The 27,608-nt window shown below is 36.4% G+C and overlaps 1 non-coding gene across 1 annotated transcript; it reads left to right on the forward strand.

Annotated features, from left to right (window-relative positions):
• The first annotated feature begins 23,575 nt into the window (after nt 1-23,575).
• LOC116659505 lies at nt 23,576-23,679 on the forward strand. Its single transcript, XR_004314867.1, has one exon. It is a non-coding gene; the product is annotated as a U6 spliceosomal RNA (small nuclear RNA).
• The last annotated feature ends 3,929 nt before the right edge of the window (nt 23,680-27,608 follow it).

The following is a 27,608-nucleotide window of genomic DNA, read 5'->3' on the forward strand; positions in this document are numbered from 1 at the left end:
TTTACAGCCGGGAGAGATTATGAAACAGGTATGCGTATCTGTAAAAAGAAAAATAACAATTACTTGATAAATCTCAAACAATCTAAATTTTTCACTGAGAGCCTGATACCTCATGAGACCTAAATCCATTTAAGAATCTCTTCTTCATTTCTTCCCTTCTTGCCCCACCCCACCTTTCAGGTTCTGTTCTCAGCATTCTATTTTTAGATTTCTGCACTCTTATTGCTGAGGTAATCTGATGTGCAAATTTCCATTAACTGGCAAAATACTGAAAAATCAAAGATTTCTTCCTAGGAAATATATATGGGATTTGTCTCAGTAAATCTCTGCAAGAACTTCTATAGGGCTATCTACTCCTAATCTCTTACTGAGATTTGAAATGCATAAATATAAATACTCACTTGTAAATGTTTGTCAAAATGAAAAAGTTCCTATAACAAAATATAGGAAAACAGAATCCTACTGAAATATAGAAAAACAGAAATCTATTGGAATCCATCAACCATAAGAATTTGAATTCTCTAAAAAAAAACAAAAAAATCTCATACTTAAAATGAGTTTTAGTATAGAATTTGTGGCCAGATTTTCCTTACTTAGTAGACTGCTGGCTCCTGTTCACATGTTTACATGATCTTGTATCTTGTCCCTTAATGAAAATCATCTTTATATCACCTTACTGAGTAGTCCTACATACAGTCCTCAAAGATTTAATAGTCATTGTATGAAGGCAGTAAAAATTATTTTTAATGTTATTTCAGTTGTTATTACAGAAGTTATGGTATTTGGAGGAGGAAAGTCTTTGCATAATTCATGCAGTTTTGGGAAATGAGTGCAGGACTAGGAGCCAGGTCCTGACAGAGACATTCAGTATTTCCCAAAGCCCTTAACTCTTTATTTTCTGTCCCTGTGAAAGAAATGAAATTGACAGGGTGCCCATAGAATAAAGAGAATAAGAACTCAGACTGACTGTGAAAGAACCATGACCCACTGCTGATTACTTGAGAGCCTGGGACTTAACCAACACACTTCCCTCACTTAGTGCATCACTGTTTAAAATTATTTCCACAATGACCAAGCTTCTGTGTGAATTTTCCTTGTGTTCAAGTGTTCAGCATTACTTCCTCCTGTGTCTCTGGCTGTAATCATCACAGTCACTGTTTCGTCTTAGTAGAGCCATTTGAGACGACCAGTCTCTGAATAACCCTTACTTATTATTTGAGACTTGGAAGAAAGAGCTGTTCTGAAGAGGTTCCCATTCTACCTTTAGCTTTAGTGTTTTTCCCAGTAAAGAACAAATCTTGTCTCTTTCAGTGGCATCTCTGTGTGTTTGGCTGAATAATGCCTCAAGGAGCAGTAATACTACAAATGTGTTCTGAGAAAGAAGACAAGAGTCACTGAAATCCCTAAAACCACAAAGTTTTTGCCCTGAACTTGATGGCCCATCACTATCTTTATCTGCATAGACACATGTTTATGTTCCAGGACCAATTTTCTTTTAGAGGTAGGTTTAAATCAGAAATTGACTAGGTTCATGGGGGCCTCAGATAGGTTAAAGCACACATATAAAAAGACCATTTTAAATTATATTTAATGTAGTGGAAAATTATATAGAATATATTTCAACACAATCTTTCTATATCATTATTGACAATGCTCCTAAAAGATGTTAAGATATTGAACCATCCCCTTGAATTAATATAGAATTCTCAACACATCAAAAAGTCCTTCTTGTCTTTGAAGCTGAGTTAGGGTATCTTTCATATAAGCCTAAGGTTATAAGAGCTTCATACTAACTCCCTTTCCGACCTCCTTGAACAAACACACACACACAGCTTCAGCGAAGAGGCAGAGTTAGATCCTCATGTAGGCCCCACAACCAGAATACAGGTATCTGCATTCAAGTAAGCTAGTAACCATTACCCATAACAAGATGAACAGAAAACCTACCCTGTGTCAGGTGCTGCACTATAGCCTTATATGAACCCTTTCATTTAATGCTCAAAACAACTCTATAAGTTATCCATGATTTGAGGTTTAGAGAGTTGTGTAGATTTAGAGGGAATTGCCAAGGTCACATGGCTAAGAAAGAGTGGAGCTAGAATTCAAGCTCAGGCTGTCTCATCCCAGAGCCCCATGCCTTTGCTGTCCCAGTCAGAGCATCTTTACCAACCTCAGATGAACCCACAGAGCATCTTCAAGTCATCATTTCAGAGCTTAAAACTTTGTACTCCTTTCTCCTTAAGGTGCCATTTTTTTTTAGTTCAAGTATTAATTTACTTCCTTCAACATGGGAGCCAAGTAAGTTAAGAAGGCTTCTAGAATAGAGCCAATAATTGGAATCAGGAAGGAATAATGAAGGTACTGAGGCAGAAGTTGGAAGAGAGGGAAAGAAAGGAGCTGCTTCTTCAAAGTAGCTATTTGGTCCATCAGTGGGGAAATGGATATACCCAGTTGTGGCTTCTTCTCAAATGTAATCTCTATAGTAGTTAAAACGAATTACATCTAACATAGCAATCTGGGGTGGGGGGGGAGAAATCTGAAAAACTTGAGCTTGAATGAAGAAGTCAAGTTGGAATATGCAACTTGAGCCAAATAATATTATACATTTAATTTTTAAACCCACAAAATAATATTATGTATTGATATGGACACACACATAAACAAACTGCATGAAACATTGATGGAAAGGAAAAACCCTACCTCAGGAATGGTTACTTCTGGAGAACTTACATAGTTACGGGCTAGGGAGAGGTACTCAGGGGACTTTATATCTGCAATGTTGTATTTATTTCAAAATATCTGAAACAAAGAAGTCAAAATGTGTGTATTTGTTCAGTGTAATGTGACTGCATGGTCACCTCTTATATTTGCTATATCTGAATATCTGTTATATTCATTTCTATAAATTCCTGAATATTTGAAAAAAATATGCTTTCTCAACAATTTTTTGTATGTTTAAAATAGTTTATCTTTTCAACTGCACAACTGAGGTGGGAAAAGTTGTGAGAAATAGACAGTTATACGCTCTGATGTGGGGAATGTATTTATATATAATTTACATTGTCTTCTGAGGAAAAGAGAAAGAAGGCCATGGGAAAGAGACTGACCAGCCACTCACAAATGCAAGGAATCTGGAGCCGTTTGGTGGCTGTTCTGAGCAGGCAATATGGGGAGGGAGAACGTGTCCAAGTAATGGTTAGATAAAGCACGGGAGGGGAAAGGCGGATGAGAGGATACAGTGTCCTGTGGGTGGGGGAGCCACCTGTAAATGAAATGTTTAAAACCTGAACTACAACTTGCTGCAAATGCACAGACTGTCTGGGCTGGAGCCAAGACTCAGGCACATGCAGGTTAGGGAGAATAAGAGGATACCCACCACCCTTCCTCCTTCCTACAGACACAGGGTTTATTCAAATAAACTGGATTACTCGAGACTGTGGGTCCTCCTGGGAAAATAATTAAATCCTGACCCCAGTTAGGTTTCACACATATACAACTGTCTGTTTAGTTGAGGGCACCTCAAATAAAATAAGACATAACGAAAGACAACAGAAAATTTACCAAAAGGAGTAAGGTGTCTGGTGCAGTAAATTCAGCAAGAGGATCTAAGAAGTGGAGGGCAGAGAACTGAACAGCTAACAGCAGGGCCCAAGAAGAATCAGGCATTACAGCTGCATGTTTGGGCCCTGGTACATATGAATTAACAGTTGTCTCACAGCTTAGCAATTTTGGGGCACATGATTCCCAAAACTGGAGAAAGAAGCACTCTATTTTTCGTTCTCAAAAGTGAAACTGGCCAAGCGATTAGCAAGGATCTCAAATGAGAAGCTGTTGGTGGCAGCCAAGTCCCAGCTCACTGGGCTCAAAGGCAGCTGCATCACCAGAGTTCCAACTAGATTAGTTCCAGGTGGAAGTTCTGGATGCAGCAGGAGCAACTCGGAAGACAGCACTGCACGTCTAACTCATCGTGCTCCAGGGCCAACCAAGCCTGTTCCGGGACCCTTCATCTTCGCTGTAACATAGAGAGAGGAAGCATTCTTTCTCTCACTTTGCCAAAGTGCCATTGGCTGCAGTGCCTGAGACGAGAGCCACACCGAGGCAGGACGGCAGCGTTGCGGCAGCTGGCCACCAACGAGGCAGCAGCACCAAGCCTTTCACTCAGATCTGCAGCTAGAATGCAGTAGCAACAGCAGAATTCCAGTTTGGGCAGCTGTGGCAACCCAGTGTAGGAAGCCCCAGCAGTGAGCTCTAGCCTGGACTCAGCATGGATAAGTGAAAAGCACCCTGTAGGGGAGTTTCCACAAATACATGGAAGAAGGGAACTCCAAAGGAACCACAGTGGGTAGGTGGGGTGCAGAGCAATTGAGATGTGAACGCTTTTGTGTTCCCAGGGTGGGCAGAGCTGAGATGTTCAAGTTACCGTAACTTGCTGCTGTGAAAGACGGCACATTTATGAAAGACCTTGTGCTTTGGAGGAAAAAAACATAAGAATGTAAATCACAAATTTGAATTAGATCATTCTTCTCAATATTTTTGTATCCCTCTAAGATATGGAATCTTCTAGAAGGATTTTTGGTTAAGAAAATAAAGAACATGAAGGGTGGAGGAAAAGGAGGAAGACACGGCAAATGATCAAATATATCCAAATTATGTCAAATTATGTCATGATGACAATCTCTTCGATTGTAAACAGTGAGAAACATGTAATAGTTGAGACTGTTTTAAATGGAACTTGGTGTAGGAGCTAAAATTTTAACCTGAAGCCTGATGGTATAAGGGGAGAGGTGACAGCACCCCTGCAGCAGGGACAATTGAGGATCTCAATCCAGGTGAAATAAGGAGGGCTGAGCAATAACTGTGACCACAGAGTTGACCTCAAATCAAAAAGCCCCCCAATGAACATTAAAAGCCCTGAACATTTAAAAGCCAAGAAATCTTCAATTTACAAAGCATCTGAATACACAAAGAAAGAAAAATAATGAAAGTGAGAAAGGCAGGGGTAGCCGAAACACCTGAGATAATTCTGATGCAATATTTAGCATTGTCCGGCAACATGGATAGAAAGGGAAGCTAGTCACCCTCTTACATGTGCCATACGTGGAGACGCATTTTAGCCAATTTGTTTGTTTCAAGTGCAGGTAACCTTACTTACCCAGCACTTTGCCCATATCAGGAATCATGCTGTCTTCCCTGAGAGATCCCTCTCTGGCTTAAGTGGTCCCATCAGCTGCTGTCTGAGAGGGTGGCAAAGGGAGAGTGCACACTGACCCCAGAGAACCTGGTCCAGCCTCCTGAAGAGGGCAGATGGGACACATGCGGGCTGTCTCTTCCTTCCTGAGTCTTGCACAAGTATAAACACATGAGCATCACAGCAAAGGATCACATGGGGACCAGGAAAGACGCATGCATGCTGCACTCCTGCTGTCAAGGTAACAAATGCCTTCGAGTCCTGGCAACAAGAAACCCTTCTGGAGCTGCTGTCAGAGAAACTAAGGGATTAGCCAAACTTCTCCCACTGGGGAGGTCACCACCCTCCAGAAGGCAGAGAAGGCTGTGGCTGGTAGAACACTCACCAGCATTGCTCAGTTGTGGGGGATGCATCCCACAGTCCTTACACTTCACACCTTCTTATAGCTCCCAGTCAAGACTTAGTACCCACAGAGGAGTCTACCTCCAGAGTGACATATGATGACTTGTTGGCAGCCTGGCCTCTATGGAAAATGATTCATCAGCAATCACAGCACTTTCTTCTCGTGAAATTCAAATCCTGTCATCAGAGGACTTGAGGGTTTGATGATACCTGGAGATCATTCTGACTGCAGAATTTTTAATGGAATAGCATGCCTGAAATTCACAGCACAAAAGGACAAGTCTCTTCTACAGCCAGAGGTGTCCTAACACATCGCATGTGTGCCCATATTTCCCCTGCCTCAACCAAATCATATAAGTTTGCAATAGGAATGCCTAGCAATTGTGAGACCTCCAGAGCCCTGGCCCCTCTCCAGTAAGGGTCTCATAAGCAATGATGATCACAGCTCTCGCAGCAACGAACAGCTGACGCCACTTTCCTGTCCTCCTGGCTCCCTGAGATGACCGCCAAGGCCTCTGAGACTTTCATCTTTGCCACAAAAGCACCCTAAACTGACAAAGAATAAACATTACCTTACAATTCCACCAGAGCCGGGAACAGCTCTTCATGACTTAGTGCCTAAATTATTATATGGATCCCCAAACAGCAATGTTTTGTTTTTCCAATGTTCCCAAGATTTTCATGACAATGTCTCTTTGACATTTTACTCACAGGCCCTCCTTAGTATTCAGACAGGGCTCCATGGGAATCAGACAGAGTATGAGCTGCATGAAGACTCTTCACTGTGCCCCCAAATCACCCTCCCCACCCCCACCAATCCTTTAGAATGAGCCATTGCTGAGCAGGCTTCTCAGGCTGCTCCTAGACACCTTGCACTTTTAAGGGAGCCTGAGACACAGGCCTCCCAGAATGACCAAACCTGGGATCAACACAGTAAGGTACCAGTTGAGGTCCCCCTACTATATTTACAACCATGGATATCACTCTTTCAAGGAAAATTACTCTTCCCCACAATAGAAGACAAAGCTATCTTTAAACAAAGGAGAAGAGCTTCAGCTAAGCAAGAGCAAAGATTCTGTACATGTCCACACGCCCAAGAGAGAGGACTAGAGCGTGCTGAGGAAAACCAGAGTCAGAAAGCTCACGACTTGAAAAATTCTCCCTTTGGGTGACCTTTTCTACCAAGAATCAAGGCTTTTCTATTGTTAGAAACATAAAATCTCAAGGAGATGCCGGACTTCCATCTCTCTTAACCCTCATATCCTCAACCATGGAAATCAAAGGATGTTAACTTTTGGGACTCTCATAAGAGCTATAGATCTTCTCCTCAGGAAAACCAACACAGACACCCCCGTACAAAATTGTGCCTATAATTTTGGTAGAAGACGACTCACAAACCTCTTTAAAATTCAGGTTAAGGATCCCTGAACTAGATGATTACTGAGATCTCTTCCAAATTTAAAGTGAGTTAATAGACGTTCTGGTTACACTTGACAAATTGAACAATCTCGTTTTTCTTCGCTCACAAGAAAAAATGATAACAACAGAAAAATAATAGGAGATGACGGGATGGATGTCGAGATGTTAACAAAGTAACAGGAAGTAGAAAGTGAATGGACAAGTGAAACAGACTTAGCTGAGCAGAGATTTAAGTAGCTGTACCGAAATCATTCAGTTCACCACTCACAACACTGGAATAGCTCTGAAACTGAAGACTCTGGTACCTATGAAAGTAAAAGTGAGAAAGGAAGTCTTACTCTTTTATATAGGCTCTGTCAAAGGCCAGTAACTAATTCTGTATTCTTTTTATGAGAAGGAGCCCCTAAATTGTATAAACTTTATGCCCCAATAATCTTGAATTTGTCCTTCGGTGGGGCTGAAACAAAGATAAATTGAAAGCCTTTATTAGTAACAATTAGATCCCAAGGGAACTCCATGGCTGAAGACAAAAGATGTACTCACTTAGACGTTAAAATAGCTATATCTCAGCTATGGGCAGGGATGAGGGCCCATACTGAAAGCGAGGGCATTAAATGAAAATCTGCATACTAATTGTGGAAACCAAGACTCCTCCCTCCCTATAGCTCCCAGAATGCTGATAGTCAGTTGTCCTTGTAAGAGGTTGGATATTTTTTCTCTGGAGAAACTACAGAAGTTGGCATTTGCAAGTCCTTTAATAGAACAGCTGTCCAATCACTCTACAGTAAAACTAACAAGAATACAAGCCTGCAGGGCTTCCAACCATCTTCTCTGTAGCTCACTTTAAAATATGAGTGGACACAAATGATAAATCCTGGAGAGGGTGTGGAGAAAAGGGAGCATGCCTACACTGTTTGTGGGAATGTAATTTGGTGCAACCACTATGGAGGACAGTATGGAGGTTCCTGAAAAAACTGAAAATAGACTTACCATATGATCTAGTAGTCCCACTCAAGGGCATATATCTGGAGGAAGCTCTGATTTGAAAAGATACATGCACCCCAATCTTCATAGCAGCACTATTTACAATAGACAAGACATGGAAGCAAACTAAATGCCCATTGACAGATGATTGGATAAAGAAGATATGGTATATATATGCAATGTAATATTACTCAGCCATAAAAAGGAATGAAATAATTCCATCTGCAGAAACATGGATGAACCTAGAGGTCATCATACTAAGTGAAGTAAGCCAGAAAGAGATAAATGCCATATTATATCATTTACATGAAGAATCTAAAAGAAAATGATACAAATGAACTTATTTACAAAACAGAAACAGACTTACAGACATAGAGAACAAACTTCTGGTTACCAGTGAGGAAAAGGAGGGAGAGGAGGTATAAATTGGGAGTTCAGGATTTGCAGATACTAACTACTACATTTAAAATAGATAAACAACAAGGTCCTACTGTAAAGCACAGGGAAATGTATTCAATATCTTGTAATAACCTATAGTGAAAAAGAATATGAAAAGGAATATATATATATATATATAACTGAATCACTATGCTGTACACCAGAAACTAACACAACATTGTAAATTGACTCTACTTTGATTAAAAAAAATTACATGAGTGAACAGTAAAGAAATCACCAAACATTTAAGGACCATCTGCAACATGAAAGTCAGAGGCTAAAACATACAAACGGGGGGAAAACAAAACAAAACAAAATTTTGAAGAAATAGGCAATGCAGGGTACAAGATTTTTAAATTGTTGACTATAATTAAACTCAGAGAGGTGAGAGAGGTTATAACATACACCTACCTTAGATTTTTATTTATAAAAGAATATTTTTAAAAAACCATGAAAGAACTCTTAGAAGTTAAATGTGATTGCCAAAATTTCGAAAACACTCGATCCAAGATTTGGAAGATAAGTTGAGGAAATCTCCCAGTAATAGAACAAAAGAGTAAAGAGAAAATTGGGCAGAGTAAAAGTAAACGCCAGGGGGCAGAATTCTAAGATGGGCCCCAAGATTCCCTGCTGGTGTACAGGCCGTTGTATAATCCCCTCCCACAGAGTGTGGGTGGAACGTTTGTCAACATGATGCCAATTTCTCTTCTCCTTGACAACACTTGTTATCATATGTCTTTTTTTAATTATAGGCATCTTATTAGGTGTGAAGTATTATCTGTATGATTTTGATTTGCATTTCCCTGATAGTTAATGATATTACATGATATTATGCATCTTTTTACGTGTTATTAGCCATTTGTATATTTTCTTTGGAGAAATATCTAGATGCTTTGCTCATTTTTAAATTAGGTTATTTATCTTTGCATTGCTGAATTTTAGGAGTTCTTTATGTATTCTAGATATATCTCTTATCAGATATATGATTTGCAAAAATTTTCTCCCATTCTGTGGGCTGTCTTTTCATTTTTTGAATGGTGTCCTTTGAAGCAGTTTTTAATTCTGATGATGCACAATGTATCTACTTTTTTTTATACCAAATAATTTTTTAAACATCATTCGATCTCTTCCTTGACATGCAAGCTCTCTTCTTAAGCTCCTCTTAGATTCTACTTATATCATGGTCCTCTCAGAAAAACTCTGCCCGGTTTAAATTGATAATTCCCTTCTGGGGCCAAATCTACACCTCTACCATACCTTGAATAGATTTCTAACTGACTCATTACACTTACTGATTGATGTACAGTATTTCTATTCCTAACTAGGTTGTGAACAACTTGAGGGTACAGTACTATTATTCAACTTTGTATTTTTAAATAAGCAATTTTTTAAAATCTGGAACAATGTGGAGATTCCTCAAAAAACAAAAAGAACAGAACTACTCTTGGAAGTACTCATTTCTGAAGAAAATGAAAACACTAATTCAAACAGATACATGCACCACAATGCCCATAGCAGCATTATTTACAATAGCCAAGATAGGAAAGCAACCCAAGTGTCCATCAAAGATGAATGGATAAGGAAGTTGTGGTATATACATACAATGGAATATTACTCTGCCATAGAATAGAATGAAATGCTGCCATTGGCAACAATGTGGATGGACCTGGAGGGTACTATGCTGAGTGAAATAAGTCAGATAAAGAAAGACAAATACTTTATGTTGTCACTTATATGTGGAATCTAAAAAATAAAACAAATGAATGAATGTAACAAAACAGAAACAGACTTACAGATAATAGAGAACAAACTAGTAGTTATCAGTGGGGAGAGGGAAGGAGGGAGAGGCGATATAGGGGTAGGGGATTAAGAGATACAAACTACTATGTTTAAAATAAATAAGCTACAAGGAACATTGTACAGTACAGGAAAATATAGCCAGTTATTTTTAATAACTTTAAATGGAGTATAATCTTTAAAAAAATGTTGAAACACTATGATATTCATACCTGAAACTAATATAATATTGTAAATCAATTAATTTCAACAACAAAAATCTGGAATATACTGGGCATTCAACTAATGTCTGATAAATAAATGAAGAATAAGCGAATTAATGAATAAATGCCAACTGTACGTTCAGCAATGGTTTGATGCATGTTGAGGATCTACAGTGTCTTGGTTAACTTCCAGAACCCCTTCATGGCACAACAGTACTATATCCAAATCTTTTCTTGTGCTATCTGTTCTACATGGAATACATCCTTTTTTTCTTTTAGTTTCTAGAATCTCATCTTTTCCTATCAAGATTTTCCCAAGGAATAGGATGAAAAGAAGACCCATTCTATCTGAATATGCATTTTCCTGAAACTCACACCCGATTAACATAAATATATCTGCACTAATTTCTCTAAATAATGTATAATAATTCACTATATTACTATATTCAGTAATTCTGTTATCTGCTAATGTACAGAAAAAAATCTTAATTATCTATTTTTTTTGGAAGAAACTAATTGAGTACAGTAGGAGAAAAAACAAGGGGAGTGGGGCCATACCCAATCTTGCTTTCAAATCCTTAGGTATCATTAAGCAGAATACATAACAAAACCACCTGCTACCTTATTCCTTACTTACTTTTTTCCCCTACGTAGCCTATAACCAAAATTTCTCATCCAAAATACTGATCCTCTTAAAATGAGCAAAAGTCTAATGACAAACACAAGCAAAATTGTCATAGCAAGTAACTTGCTCATTAGCATGGATAATGAAGAGTTGAGTAAATATCTTATTTTAGTCTTTGTCTACCCAACGTAGAGTGTGACGGGTAGAAAAAGATAAAAACCAAAATTAAAAATATATACTCTAAGAATTCCAGGACCATTTTTTATTAATCAGCTTCATATAGAACCTTCACACATATCCTATCATGTTTGATTTTTAAAAGTTCATATATACAAAATATTTTGCAAAAATAAATGCCTGCTAATGCAAAATACAAATACATCCATGTACTACAGAAGAATCAAGTACATTACAGGAAACAAAAACAAATAAACCTGTACCTTAAAGTGTCAAGAACTAAAGGAAATTTTATTTATTCAACCAGTATTTATCAAGCATCTACTTCATTTGTCAGATACCATTCTAGGCACTGAGAACACAGTGGTGAACAAAACAAGTCCCTGCTCTGGTGGAGTTTATATTCTAGTGCAGGCAGACAGACTATAAACAAATAAATAATTTGTCAAGTGGTGGTAAAAACAATAACCAAACACAAGGCAGGGTAAAAGGAATAGCAAAGGCAGGTAGATAGGGTGGTCAGCTAAGGCCTGTTTAATAAGATGACATTTAAGCAGAAACCTGAAGGAAGTGCGGGAGTAAGCCATGAAGAGATCTGGGGGGTAAGTATGCCAAGAGGAGCACCCAGCAGGGCAAAGTCCCTGGGACCAGTGTGCCTGGTGCATTCAAGGAACAGCAGAAGCCAGTCTGCTGTGAAGTGAGCAAGGAGGAAAGCAGTAAGAAGTGGAGATCATGCGGTACCTTGTGGAGCATAGTAAGGTCTTTTGTCTTGTCTCTGATTGAAATGAGAAACAAAAGATGGGATTACATTTCCTTTACCCTACTGAAGAAGCCAGTCCTTTATTTGTATCTGGGATGGAGTGGAAGGAAGGAAAGGAATACATGAACAGGAACCACGATACTAGGAGGGCAGAGACTGGTTCTGATGAACTACAGACTGCTTTGAAATCCACTTCAGGGTCATAACATATGGCTCTTGTAATTTTTATCTGAAAACATTGTTAATAGCAGGCGGACATTCATGATTTCCTTCAGTCCTAATGCAGTAACCTCCTATTTTCCCATCAGGTGAGATGGGAATGGTAGTCTAAATTCAGCCTAATCACGGTGCCAATAATAGCACAAAAGCGAAGAGCGCGTCTGAGCTGGAGATCCCCAATTTCTGCCTCTGAATTAAGCCTTGTTACCGGTCCTCCAGATTCAGGTTAATCCCCATCCTACCTGAGCAAACTCAGAGGAGAGGCATCGGCACTCTACTGCAACTAGACCGCAGAACAAACAACCACCAAGCACTAGCCAGGCAAATGTGCCAGCATCCAGCAACCTTGTCTTTCTATTTGCTGTATTTTTAGCAGTCACTGCTGAGCAACTCATTTTCCCACACTAAGGCAACTAGAACAATTTTCCAACAGAACTTGCACAAAATATCACCAGCTAATTTGTTTGAACTGCATAACCTTTCTCTTTCTCTCCCTTTCTCCCTCCCTCCCTTTTTCTTAGTTACATTCTGAGCCCAAACTGTCTCCCTTAGAGATGAAGTCTCTCGCTGCTTTAGTGAAAGAATTTTTCTGTGTTTAATTTTAATGGTAAATTAGGTTCAAAGAAAAGAACAGCTATTTTGAGCAATATTAAGATTGTACCAGTGGGGGGTAGTGCCAAGATGGCTGAGTAGAAGGACACGCAGGTCACCTACTCCCACGAAGACTGTACTGTGGGATTCAGGTCCTCCTGGCGAATTCTCTTCCTAGTGAAATACTTTTGTGGTTATTGATGCAAAAGAAATGAAAAATAATTTGTTCTTCAAAATGGATACCAGCCAGGGAGCTTTATGGGAATTCCTGCTGCCTCATGGCTGAGCCTAGTCTCCTCTTCACAGCTGCCACCACCTGGTCCTCATCTTCCCAAACCCACTGGGATTCGAACACTTGTTCATCACTATGGAGAAAACAGAAATGTGCCAGAAATTTAAACTGTGATAATGTCACAACAAAATTTTAAATATCACCTAGTTCTTCAGGTAATTAATTCCTATTCTACACCGGCATCTACCTGGGGGCAAGCAAGTCACTTATAGCACCTTTCCTGAATTTCTAAGAAGTGTCTGTTATCCATCAAGTTTTTACTGAGCATTTATGATGTGCCCAGTATTGTTCTAGATGCCAAAGATATAGCAGTAAACAAGCAAACAAGAAAGGTAAAAATCCCTGCTGTTGTTTCCAGTGGAGGGACCTTGGGGAACGGTGATAACACTAAGGAGGAAAATGAACCAGGACATGAGGCTAGGAAGGCCCGGGAAGGGGGATGGGGTGGGGGACCAGTGCAATTTTAAATAGGTGGCCAGGGAAGGTTATCACTGAGAAGATTCATTTGAACAAATACGTGACAGATTCGAACACATAAGATACCCTTTCAAAAAGCATTTTGACTTTATGCCATTTCCTTTCTAAAAACATATGCGCTGTGGTGGTTTTAAGGAAGCATATTTTATAGCCTTTTTGATAACTTTACATGAATTTAAATGTTAGTTCAAAGATGACCATTCTCATAATTATTACCTAATACTGTAGGAGACAAACATTATAACTTGTAGATCATCTATCAATTGCTTCAACTTTTAAAGGGAGAACAAAAGACAAATTTCTTCTTTTAAAAGAGAAGTCAGCAATGTGAATGGTTACAAAATTAGTATGCAAGTATTAATTGTCTTCACATGTATTAATACAAACATCCAGTTTAAAAATACAAAGATAAAAATCCCATTTATAATAACAATAGAACATGGCAAAATATTTAGGAATAAACTTGACAAGAAATGTGCAAGAACTATGGAGAAAATTTTGCAATACTACTAAGGAATACAAAGAATAACCTTGAACACATGAAAATTAATACCACGTTCATGATTAGGAAGACTCAACATCAAGAAGAGAGCATTTCTCCCTAATTTAAATTTATAATTTAATATGATCACAATAAAAATACAATCAGAATTTTTGCTGGAAAAATAGTGAGGTATATTTAAAGTGCATATGGAAGAGAAAAAAATCAAAAGGCTGGGAAACTCTAAAAATATAAAATTAATAATAAGAGGGGAACAAGCCCACCATGTGTATTTTTATTTTGAAACTTCACCAATTAAAATAGTGTGGTGCTACTGAATGAGTGACAGACAGATGAGTGAAACAAAATAGAAGGTCTAGAAAAGACAGAGATATATTAAAGAATTTAGTATAAAGGTGGCATTGCACATCAGAGGGAGATGGATTATTAAGTAAATGGTTTTAGAACAAGTAGGTTAGCTATCTATTAAAAATTATGTCACATTCATGTCAAAATAAATTTTTAGTACATAAAAGTTTTAAATATTTTTTTTAAAACACAAAAGTGGGGGGAAAAAAACCATGAAGCATAGACTCAGAGTAAGGAGGTCCTTACTAAATATACCACAAAACCCAGAAATCATTAAAAACTGATTAAGTTTAAATACATTAAAATTTTAAATTTCCACACAGCAAAAACACTAGGCAAAAATTTTTTAAAAAACAAATTTTCAGCAAGTACAAAAAGGAATAACCATACATTGCCGGTGGGAGTATAAATTGGTACTAGCTCTACTGAGAACAATTTGGCACTATTAAAATTAAATTTTAAGTGTATATACATCTTTGACTCAGAAATTTCTCCTAGGAATTTATCCTCATTTGATACAAATGAGAAGAGACATATGCAAAGATATTCATGCAGCATTATTTAAAATATCAAAATATTGAACCAATTGGGATACATCTATATAATGGAATCATATGCAACCTTCTAAGAGTAAGGCAAATCTGTAAGGACTGATACGGAACGATTTCCAAGATCATTATTATCTTCCCTTAGCCCAGAAGCAGAAACAAAGACCCCAAAGCCCAATAGATTAGGTGTGAGACAGAAAAAGTATGGGTGTATGAGTCCAGCCTTTTTGCTTCCTAAGAGTAAATATGCCTGGAGCTAAGATAAAGACAAGCAGAGATGGAGAACAGACCTGGATGGGATCCAGGACTAGAGGCCCTTTCAAAGTGAAGTGGGGACTTTTTACGTCCAGGAGCATGGAGAAAAGGACTCTGTGATGAATTATTCTTAATGTGTACCCCGCATTGACCCTTTTCCTGTGAACATTAACCATCTAACCAACCTGGACACTCAAAATGTCCCTTGAAGAGCAAGTGGGACTTAATGTGGGAATTTGGACATCCTATGTGGAGATGGATACCTAAGGGAAAACTGTCCCCTGGCCAGTGTGGAACTGAATAGAACCAGTTGGGAATATCTGTCTTTAGGAAGCAATGAGCGCACCATGACTGTTACATATTCATCCCACAGAATTTGAACTTACTCTCAATTGCCAGCTCTGTATCAGTCATTCCCATTCATGAGGTCTCATGTGGAAAACACTGGTAAAAACGGCTCTCCTGACATAACTAATTTACGGTGATGGAAATGAGAATAGTGGTTTTCCTTGTGAGTAGGTAATGTCAGGGAAGGCACATCTAAGAGCCTTCTGTGGTACTGAAAATGTTCTGTAATTTGACGGCTCACATTTAGATGCATGTTATACCTACTTTTAATGTTTGTTTAAAATTTACAGACTACTGTAAATTGACATATTTTATATTATTTATATTATAAATTTGTATATAAACTATACCTCAAATTTTAAAAACTAGCCTGGGATTTTCTTCTATTCAACCACAACCTACTTCGGCCTGGGTTACTCACATTCTTTTCTTTCTCTACCATAAAAGGTCTAACTTACCTGTTCAGCAAAGTTCCAATGCCAGATAGTACAAATGCAAAGTCACAAGAAAAACAGAAACACAAATGTATTTAGCTGGTGTAGAGATCAAAGAAAAGTAAATAATGAACTGTGGCTTCATCAAACATTAACAGAACAGTACAGGGCAGAACACAGTAGCAAATAATCAAGATATACATTGGGATTATATTTGCTTTAGAGCAATTTATTTTCAAATTGACAGTTGGTTTTGAAGTCTTTCATTTAAGTCTAATATTTTATTAAGAGATAATCAAATTTTGGTTAATTGTGGTCTTAGAAAACTGTAATTTTCTAATGCTTTTAAAAAATACTTTTTGAAATTAAAAAAAATACTCTTTCCTTTTTGAGAGTTTGCATTTGTATTGCCCAACCATCCAGTGACCCATATGGATCAAAGCAGTTGCCAGGACTCTAGCAGGACTAAGAAAATAAATTTGAATTTCTTTTCACACTAAATTTTCTTTTCTCTGCACGTGTGGGAGACTTCTCTACTTTTAGAAAGGTGTTGTGGAGATTTACTTTCCTTAGTTCTGAGCCTCTGCTTGTTTCAGTCAAAAATACAACACTCTCTACTATCCTATTCTCACTCCCCTTACTTCTCAACAGAAGTAATTTTTGGTGGGAGAGTAAAGAGCAAAGTCAAGTCACTGGCCAAAAGTGGCCAAAGTCAATGACCTCCAGGGCAAACCCACTAAACTCCCTCCTACCAGAAGCCACAAGTTGAGGGGTGTGGGATAAACAAAGTAACTGCAAAACAAACTGCTACCAGAGGGCAATGGCAGGAAGGAGCTGCATTAAATTCACCCAACAGTACGTTTTGCCCCACCAGCAAGAATCTCTTCTGTAGAGCTGCTATGATTTTTGAGCTCATAGCAATATGAGGCCAGGAAACAATTAGATATCAAAGAGAAGAAAGCACTTGATGGTATTAACAACAATCATCCCCAACTTTGTTCATTTTTCCCCTTCTTGGAAAAAAATGACAAAGAAAATATGGAATTTATTCCAGCCCTGCTAAAATATATCTACCTAGAATTGTTTCTAATATTTATGAATCAAAAACATCTTATAATTTTTTAAATTTTATTATCTCACCACTTTTGTAATGGCCTTACACCTCTGAATCCCCAAGAATGAGACAGTTGTATTATTATGAAAAGGGAATGAAAGCAGTTCCAAACTATCTAATTTTAAAATCATGGCTTTGCCAGTTACTAGGTATAAAGTGGAAGGTAACATCTAGCTTCACAAGGGTGTTATAAAGAAATAAAAAATTTTGTAGACTGTAACAACTTATACAAACGTAAGGCATGAGGTATTACCAAGCGGAAAGGGCAGAGGCTTTGGATCTAGAGATCCTGGTTCAAATCTCAGTAGTATCACTTTGACCAAGTTAAGTTCTCTGAACTCAATTGCTCCATCCAGATTGTTGCAAGGATTAAACATTAACTTATATAAAGGCCCAGTAACTTAATAGTCATCCAACAAATGACAGCTATTATTTTGAAGATTTTTTTCCTTTCCTTTAGTCACTTTTCATTCATTTATTCAACAAATATTTATTGAGTAATAGACACAGTACTATGGTATAATGGTAAGGTATCTACAACTTTTATCTTTATGGATTTATTGTCTAGTTGGGAACACAAGCAAATAAACAGAAAATTACAGTATACTTTTGTATGTGTTATAATAGGGGAAGCACAGAGTGCTATGGGAACCCAGATGAGAGACACTTTGTCCAGACTTAGTTCAGTACTGCAGAGGTGTCTTGGAGAAAGTGACTTTGAGCTGAAAACTGAACAACAAGTAGGAATTAGGAAATAAAGGAGAGAAAGTAAGGTAAATTTTCCAGGCAAAGACATGCACAAAGGCCCAGAAGCAAGAGACATCATGTTTTTGAGATCAAGAAACCTCAAAATATCCACCAACACATACACTCTGTTCTGGGATTAGAACATAAATACTCTCATATAGATCTTTCTGCCCTTTTGTTGTCCATTGACATCATGTCTTTCAGCCTTTCATCTGACAAATATCCACTGAAGAGAACATATTTTCAACTTCAGCCAAAATCCTACCATGACCAATCACCATTATCAGGTATAAATTCCTGGTTATGTGGCCCAATAATTCACAACATATATTCTTATTCCAATCTGGAGATCTACAAGCATAGCATCAGACTGGATGATGATGGATAAATGCCATTCTCTATACTCCATGAGCTTAACAGTCCACTTGGGAAAATAGAACATAAAATAGATTAGGACATACAACAGGATGTGATTAAATATTACTTGAATGATTGGACAATAAATGTAATAGAAATTTAGACAAGGATGGATCATGATAATTTTATAAATGTCACTGCAGCTTGGGAGTATTTTCCTCACATCATTCATATGGGCTTATTATATACAGACACCCCACACTCTTTGACAAGTTCACTTGGTCATTCAACAAATGTTTAAGGGTATAATAGTACATGTGTACAACAGGTATAGGGACAACACAAAGGCCCTGTCCACACAGATCTTATATTTTTGTTAGCAAAGGAAGCAATAAACAAAAAACAAAAACACTTTACATATATATCTTATTTAATCTTGGAAACAACTCCATGAGTTAGAATTTATCATTCTTTTACAGAAGAGACATGGGGTGTCAAATAACTTATCCAAGGTCAGACAGCTACCAAGTAGCACAGCCGAAATTTTAATTTAGGTCTGTCAGACTATAAAGCCCATGTCCAATGTCAGTCATCCCACTCCACTGCTGAAACTTTCCATTTCCCTGAACAACAAAGGTTGCTGGAGGCTTCTTTGATACATGGTCATTCCTGAAACGTGCCCAAGATTAGACAAGTGATTCTCATGCTTTTTGCTTCCACAAGCTAGGTCGCAGGCTCTTTCTTAATCCTGCAGTATTCTTTCTTCCAGCTGCATTGCTTTTAACTGTGATTATTTAGTCTCCATCTCAAATATATATCCATGGGTTCCATTCTATGCAATTCCCTTCTCTGCTTTAACATCTTCATTAAATTCTCCATTCATTTTCCTCATTCACCAAAACAGTTGCTAATTAGTAGTACTATACTCTCCTCCAAAAGTATGGCTCTAATGGGCTATGTGGCAAGTGTGCTATATTGGAAGTGTTACTGTATTTGGATCTACACATATTACCAGTAGCTCTATCATCAAGCAGTTAAGTGCCTGGCTCTTTTCTACATTATCTCATTTCATTCTTTCAATAACACTGCAAATTATTAAAGAGTTCCTATTTTATAGATGAGGAATTGAGGTTCAGAGGGGCTGAATTAATTGCCCATGGCCAGGATATAGTAAATTTACCTCTTCACGTGTGCTTCCTACCATACCATGCTGTCTCCCACCTAAAACTGCAGAAATCACAGAAATACGGATTTGAAAGGACTCCCAAGGATCTTTTACAAGATTCCTTCCCGTGTAGGCATCATTTCTACAGAATCCTTTCCAGTGATCCAGTCTCTTACAGAAATACTGGCTTTATCATATGCAAATTGTGACCTCTGTAAGCCTCAGTTTTCTCATCTATAAAAGTGAGTGCTACTATTTATCTCACAAGGTTATTGTGAGGATTAAATGATAAAGTATGTGAAGGTCCTTTGCAAATAATAAAGCTCCTTATAAATGTTCCGAGCTTTCTTTACAAGTTAAGTTAGGCCTGTAAGACAAAATACTATGTTTGAATTTAAGTCATTGTAAATGGATTCTCTATAATATCTCTCTGACTTCATAATCAGAAATATAAAGGGAGCAATATAGCCACAATTTTTTCAAGTAGGCAAAATTATTTTACATTACTACTAGACCCAAGACTAAGCTTACAGTATAAGTTTTTCTCAAACTCTTTTGGAGATAGAGAAGAATATCACCTTTGGAATGGCAATGAGAAAGTGAATTTCATCTAATATGGGCAGTTGTGTAAAATAATTAACATGGCTTGCAATATGATAGGCTTTAAATAAATTTTCTAATATAATTCTATTAGAATTTGTGCACATATTAAAAATACCAATACAACTATAATAATAAACATTTATTGAGCACTTACTTAATATTTGGTAACTCATTTAATAAAATTCTTCAATTATAGTATAATAGTAATTTGACAATTAAAGGAAAGTTTGACAATTAAAGGAAAGTTAGTGTAGAAAGCTAATAAAATAATAATATAGACAAAAGAAAAACTACATAACATATGTAACCTGACTTTTACTAGAGCTTTTGATAAATTATTATACTCAACAATAGAAATGTTTCAGAATACTTTATAGAAACTACAGATAAAATAGGTTGAGTTTTATTATCTACAAAATGCCCCAATGTGTGCTCATTTAAAACTGATTCATGGGTATAATATTATGTCCCTTTATCCAAGTAAATGGAAAATTAGATATCTCTACTAATCTTCTATTTCATTAGCTTTCAAATTCACCTTACTGCATTAATCTTAAAGTCATTTCCCAGATTGTTCCTATGCTTCTTTCCTTGACATTCATATTGTTTCCCTTACTTTTCCAAGGATTTTATTCTACAAGGCCATAAAAATTTATAAGCATATACATATTTGTGTGTATATGTATATGTATGCACAGTATTTGCATCTTTTTCTAAACTATTGTCTCTTGATAATGAATAAAAATCAAATCAGGACAGAAAGCGCATACCTCCCTCACCCCCTATTAAGGCAGAAAGGTGGAAATACATTGTGTATTTTGTTGCATAAGCCCATCTCACTAAATGAAAACACTTATTGCTTTACTTACAGCCAGCGTCCTTCAAATTGCTTGTGGTGATACGCTTTTTCAGCAATGATGACTGGAAAATCAAAGAAATTCAGTTTTCCACCTTCTAAGCTTCTTTTATCTCTGAATGATGCAGGCTCAAGAGTTGCCAAATGAGATGGGCAAAGGCAGCCAGATAGGGCTTCCTAGCCAATCTAAAAATAGCAGGTGGTGGTGGGCAGATATACCATTTCTCTCTTGTTCTTTTTCTTTTTCTTCTAAGAGCTAGGTACCATAAACATGGCTTGTTCAAAATTAAAACAGTACAGAAAGAATTATGTTCTCTCTTGCCCTAAGATCTGGACATGTGGTCAGTTAGAAAAATTTGTATGTTTTGCTAACAAGAAAGATGTAAAATTTAAGGCAAAACTATATTCTGCATTTCTTACAGCTAGGTTCACATACCCAATTTCCATTTATTCTGAAAGGAAATCTGACCGTAACTTGTTGGAATCAAGAACTGCCTTTGTTTTTATTTTTTCTTTCCTGAGCTCCTTAAATAATAACTATTAACGTTTATATGTTTTATAATTTAAGAGGTCCGTTCACAGATTTTATTGGCACCTTACAACAAGCCTGTGCCTTGGAGAGGCCCTAGCATTACAATTTGGAAAATAAGACAGAGGCTCACAGAAGTTGAAGCTTGCCCAAGGCCATCCAGATAAAGAGTGTCTTCAAATTCCACATTCATCACACACACACTCTCCCTGAAGATTCCAACATAAAATGGCATTTAAGGATTTAACTTTTAAAGTTTCACACACGTTTGTAAGCATGTAAAATGTTTTATGGAGAAAATGTTACAATAAATTTTCTTGGATTAGAGGTCCTTTACAAATGCAAAAGTTGCACAAAATGTGAAAATATGAATTTACTAATCATATTCACTATATAATGATAACTTCTTTAAAGAAGTTCATTTTTTCAAAATTATTATTCATTTAACAAAATAAATTAAATAAGGATTTACCATGGATATTTAAGTTCTCTTTGAAGGTGGGAGCAAAGAAACTCACAGCTTAGCAGGAAATACTAATGTGTAATTAGTTATCTCTCAGTGGTATGATTACAGATATTTTTTCTTCTCTTAATTTCTGTACATTTCAAACTTTAAAGAGCCAAGAAATTATGAGTTTAACTGCACTTTCAAAGATAACTTAGATGTAAGAAAATTTTTTACAATATACTTTAAGGGGAAAAAAAAGCAAGACAGAACATTGAATCTATCATGTGGTCTCAGTCTGGTGAAAGAAAAATGTTTCTTTATAGATGCAAGTACGTAAAACTGGAAGACGATATAGTCTGCTAGGACAGTGATACCTCTGAATGATGGGATCCAGGGATTATCTTATTTTAACATTTCTGCAATCTCCAAATTGTTTTAATGGGCATGTTGTACTTTTATAACTCAAAGAAAAATGTTTAGGCTTACTGTCACTGCCAACTGGAAATCAAGTGGAGTTTAAAAAAAATTATCTCAAATTACAAATCACTGGAAAAACGTTAATATATCTAAATTCTAATTTATAGAACTTTCAGCTTGTGCCCATTAAGTTGGGTACAAGTATCTCTCACTAAACATGAAAGTCAGTAAATTTTGCTGATAATCCAATCTTAGTCTAAAAAACTCTGTATTATTACAGTAATATTTTCAATGTGGAATTCAGGATTTTGGTTTCTGAATATAAACAAAAGCCCTCTAAAGATTACAAATGTATACAAATGTAGAAATTAGGTCTATATCTATGCATACGTGCAACCTATGAGGATTTATATACAGTGAACTGGTGGGCAGGGATGAGGTAAGATTTCTAGCAGACTATACTTTTTTCTTTATAATCTTCTAGATTGTTTAATTTTCTATACTAAATATTGCTCTAGGACCCATGAAATTAGAAATGCCTCCCCTCTTTCTTTTACCTTGATTACTTTGTTTGCAATAAAATAGAAATTGCAGAACACCAAGACTAGTCAAGGGTTTCATTCACTTCCTTTTTGGTCCCTATTAAATAATACCCTGTATTACCTAGGAATTACCTGCACTACTCCACCAAAAAAAGACAGCATTCTTTAATGTCTGAATAATCCTGGGGTTCTGACCAACTATGGGACCAACACAGGAGTTTTGCCTCTAGCCTATAGCCATTCACTCATAGGAACATCTGGGTAACAGTTTGGGTGTGGGTGGAGGGGAACAGAGCATTCTGCCCTTTATCACTTCCCCAGGGCAGAAATACTAGATTCCTAACACTAATAATATTCTTTTACTCAAATAAGAAAAGAATAATAGATTTCTTCCTAACCTTAACAAAAATAGAAGGAGCAAGGCAATTTCTAAACAGACTTCAAAGATAATTTATAGGCATTAAGAGGTCTCTTCATTGCAACCTATCTTCTAGAAAGGGGTACAAAGATCCTTATGCATCTTGCTTAAAAACAATAGATAAAATATGGCCAATTAATCTCATCTACTTCCCAAGAGAAGGAAGGTCTCTTGATGTTAGAAGTATCAAGCATCAAATTCTCATGAGTTTTCCATAACAAATATTTATTATTTTTATAATCTGAAAATAATGCTACTTTATTTCAAAATTAGCAGGATTCTAGTCACAAATGAGAAATTATAATTTCCTGAAATACTAGTGGAGATACCAAAAATGTTTATATTCTGCACCACCCAAAACATAAAAGTACAGTGCTCGCTTCGGCAGCACATGTACTAAAACTGGAATGATACAGAGATGAGCGTGGTCCCTGCACAAGGATGACATGCACATTCATGAAGTGTTCTATATCTAAAAAAAATTAAATAAAAGTACAGAAAATAAAAATAAAGGAAAATGCTAAGAACTTGGATAGCAACCTAATTTTCTTTATGTAGCTTCAAATTCCCTCAAGGGGAAGAGTAATTCCTAACAACTTACATGTTCCTTCATCAGTCTGGAATGCAGTAGGAAGTCAATAAATATTTGCTGAATGAATAAATTTAATAGTAAATGAATTGCCTAATTTAAAACTTTTATGCCAAAGACCTTCTCCCAAGAATCTCAACCATCACTCCAGTCCCAGTCACCAGAGGTAACCACAGTGAAGTATGGTGAATCTGTCTCCACACAAACATACACGCACCAGGGAGGGAGAAGGGGGAGATACATACCATAACTATTTCCACTTAAACAATACAGTGAATATCCTACTATAGTTTCACTTCATTCATTCTTCTTTAAATAACTGCACAAACTTAACAGTTTTCCAGATGCTTTCAGCAACTAAGATATTGAATGAAAGGAAATAAAAGTACTAATAGTAATGGCTAACATGTATTGAGCACTGTTCTAAATGCTTTATATATACTACACTTTAAAACTGTGCAACTTTCTATGTAGGTAGTATTACATCTAGCCCTCTTACAAAGAAATTAACAAGTATTACTTGCCCAAGATTATAATCACTTGCCTAAAGTTAGACAATAAGTGGCAGGGCTAGGATTTGAAGCCAGCTGTCTGTCTTGTGAGCCTGTGTTCTTAATCAGTATTGCCTCTGTGATGTTAAACCACTAAAGATAAATTCTCACTTAACTGCTGGCTGATGTAAACACAGTAAGATACAATGTCTGGGTATGTTTTAACTACACCAGAACCTTCTACACAAAGTAGTGCATTCAAAGTAACCATACCAAGAGGTTATATGTTCAGTTTAGAGTCTGCCATTAGTCAAAAACACTTGAATTAGTAAAAAAAAATATGAATTTCCCTCACATATATTTCATAAGCTGAACAAAAAAAAGGATCTAAGTGCCTATTGTTACCTTTTTTTATAGCCAAAAACAGCTTTTTTCAACTTTTACTACCCATTTTGTTCTTAAGAATTGTCACTAAATGATTTACTGTCATTAAAAAAAAAAACTATATCCAGTCAAGCACAAAAAAAGAACTTGACTCAACATTGGAGAAATAGATGACTCAGACTCTAAACTCGGGTCCAAGGGTACAAGTGTTTTGAATAATGGCAGAATCTTTGGAATAAGTATAGTCTTTCAAGATAACCATTCTGAAGAGGGCAATATTCAATTGCCTGTTTAAGGTCAATCTGTTAAAAGTTAGTTAACAGGTTTCATTCACTTACTAATCTAGCAACCAGTTCTTGTCAACCACCAACACAACAGTAACTTACGGCCATACTGTCCACGCTATCCCCAAGCCAGTGGTTTAACAGCTAGTATTTTAAGCACAGTATAACATACCAAAGTCGTGTTGCTGAGCCAAGTGAAAGCATAAATTGTTTCATAACATTAGCCAATTTCCTAATTTACTCTTCTAACATAAAGGGAGTCCACTCCAGCTGACAGTAACAGCAAGAACAAAACAGTAGCTTTAGGAGATGCTTCACCTTTGACTGAATCTTATTAGTTTAAACAAAGGATAACAGTAACAACAGTGCACACACACATGTATATCACCAAAACACCAGCATCACCACCACCATTGTGAAGTGACGTCAAGTGACATGAAAAGGTGGTATGTTTCGGAAGATGGGTCAATTGAAGAACAGGTTTCACCTACCTCTGTTACTGAATCACTTTTTAGATCACAGTTTTGTTAAGTAAAACTTTCTTCTTGGAAAAATAATCATCTGAGCTCCATGTAGTTTCGTAGAGTAGAAATACTAACTGTAAGTTTCTTTGTATACATAATTGCTAAGTAAATGGCAAACAGTTTTGCAAAATAGCTTCTGATACAAAGTCTAAAGAGTGAACATTAGAAAATTAAATTTCCTGGCAACCTGTTAGGCATAATTATCTAACCGAGTACTATCCCATAAAAAACCCCAATTGGTATTATTCAATCTAATACTTAGTGAAGCAGCTGGGAGTTGTGTACCAGACTTTCTTAAAGTAAGAGAATTCTAAAAACACTGCCTTTTTGATTGCCTATATTTAATCCAACAGCTCATTTTCTTCTTCCCCCCACATCTGTATACATACAATCTCACTCAATAAAGTTTTTATTAATCTATTAATGCTTTTGCTCTGGCAGTGCAAAAGACCTCTCATCAGCTCTTATCCTTCTTAGCCACTCACCATCAAGATAATGATGCCTGGATTACAGCCAAAGCAGAGGAGAGAACCAAGTATATAATGACCTCATGTGGCAAAGGACTACAACTACTGATTTAAGTATGAAATCATCATGGACTTAAGCTACTTTCGTTATTAGATTTTTATTTTCAAATTGCTACTTTAAATGGGGATTAAATACTGCCCAGTTAGGGAAGAAGAGAAAAATGACCTTAGATATAAAGAGCAGAGGTAAAAATAAAACAAACTAAAACAAAATGAACCCCATCACTAGAAAGTCATAATATTTGGGTTCTTTTTTCAGCTTTAATTTTTTGTGGAATCTTGAGAAATTCCTTAGGTTCTCACATCAGTAAAATGGTGATAAATTCTGTCTACAACAGACTCCAAGGTTAAAATAGTTATGAAAGGATTTTAATATCTAGTATTTATGTGTACTTTTATTCTATTTATGGTACTTACTGTTCTATATCTAAAACGTTTTTAAGCTCATTATAAAACTATACCAAAAACTAAAATACTGTTACCTACTTTGACTTCTAATTATCACCTTTTATTCTAGTGCAATGGATACTGATTGGTATAGTACTTATTTTATTCCACACCTAGAACTAAAATTAAACAAATTCAAAGAGTAGCCATACTGCTAGTAATCTTTTTTGAGGATAGTCTTAATTCTTAAAAGAAACACTTTATCAATTCAAAATCTGCCAAACCAGAACTTGGTGTTAATATTTTGTGAAATCTTTGAACCAAATCCAAATCTTCAATGACAGAAAATATTCTGAGAATATCAATATCATATTAAGAATTTATACCTCATTAAGCATACAATTACAGAGCTGTAGTCACAATAATCTTTAAAAAGCTAGGGGAAAGGGAGTAGGCAAAACTGAATCAAATTCAAATTACATACCTATCCCTCAATTAATGTCTTTTATTCCTGAAAGCACTGTCACTAAGTAAAAAGCTTTAAATAAAATTTTCCATTCATTTTAATAGGGCACATTATATTATACTCTAGGATACAAAAAAAGTATCAACTGAATAATAGAAGTTTATAAGTAACACACAATATAGACTGTGCATAAAATATATTCTAAACAAGGTTTATTGTACTTGCCCAGGAAGAAAACTTGATAGTTGGTGATGGTGGGGTGAAATAAAGAAATCATTCTTTGGAAGGTAAATTCTGCTTTCTGCACCATTTCCCCCCACCAATTTTCCATCCTTTTGGGAACTAATGCGTTCAAACTCTACTTAAAATTAAGTTATAACACATGAAAACACCTCTAGGCAACTTTAGAACACATGAAAATGGCATCTGCACATAACAGACCAGAGTTCTAGAAGATTTAACCTTTTCATCCTCTCATTTGACATACTTAATCAAAGCAAAATAGCCAGATACACAATTCAAATGTCTTCAAAATGATAATCTCTGTGTAGGAAGTGTCAAGTAAATTATTGTTTTTGTCTGAGATGACAATGTTTAAATATTGTTCTTGGTTGCAAACTTGTTTAGTGTATTTTGAAGTGGGAAGAGCCTTTCTATCCAAGGAGAAAAATAGGTGATTGTCTGAAAAATGATATAATCATTTAAGAGATATTATGATAGAAAGTTATTAACTGAACAGCTCTTATGAGTGAA

Source organism: Camelus ferus, chromosome 2 (assembly GCF_009834535.1).
Source record: "Camelus ferus isolate YT-003-E chromosome 2, BCGSAC_Cfer_1.0, whole genome shotgun sequence".
Classification (NCBI taxonomy): domain Eukaryota; kingdom Metazoa; phylum Chordata; class Mammalia; order Artiodactyla; family Camelidae; genus Camelus; species Camelus ferus.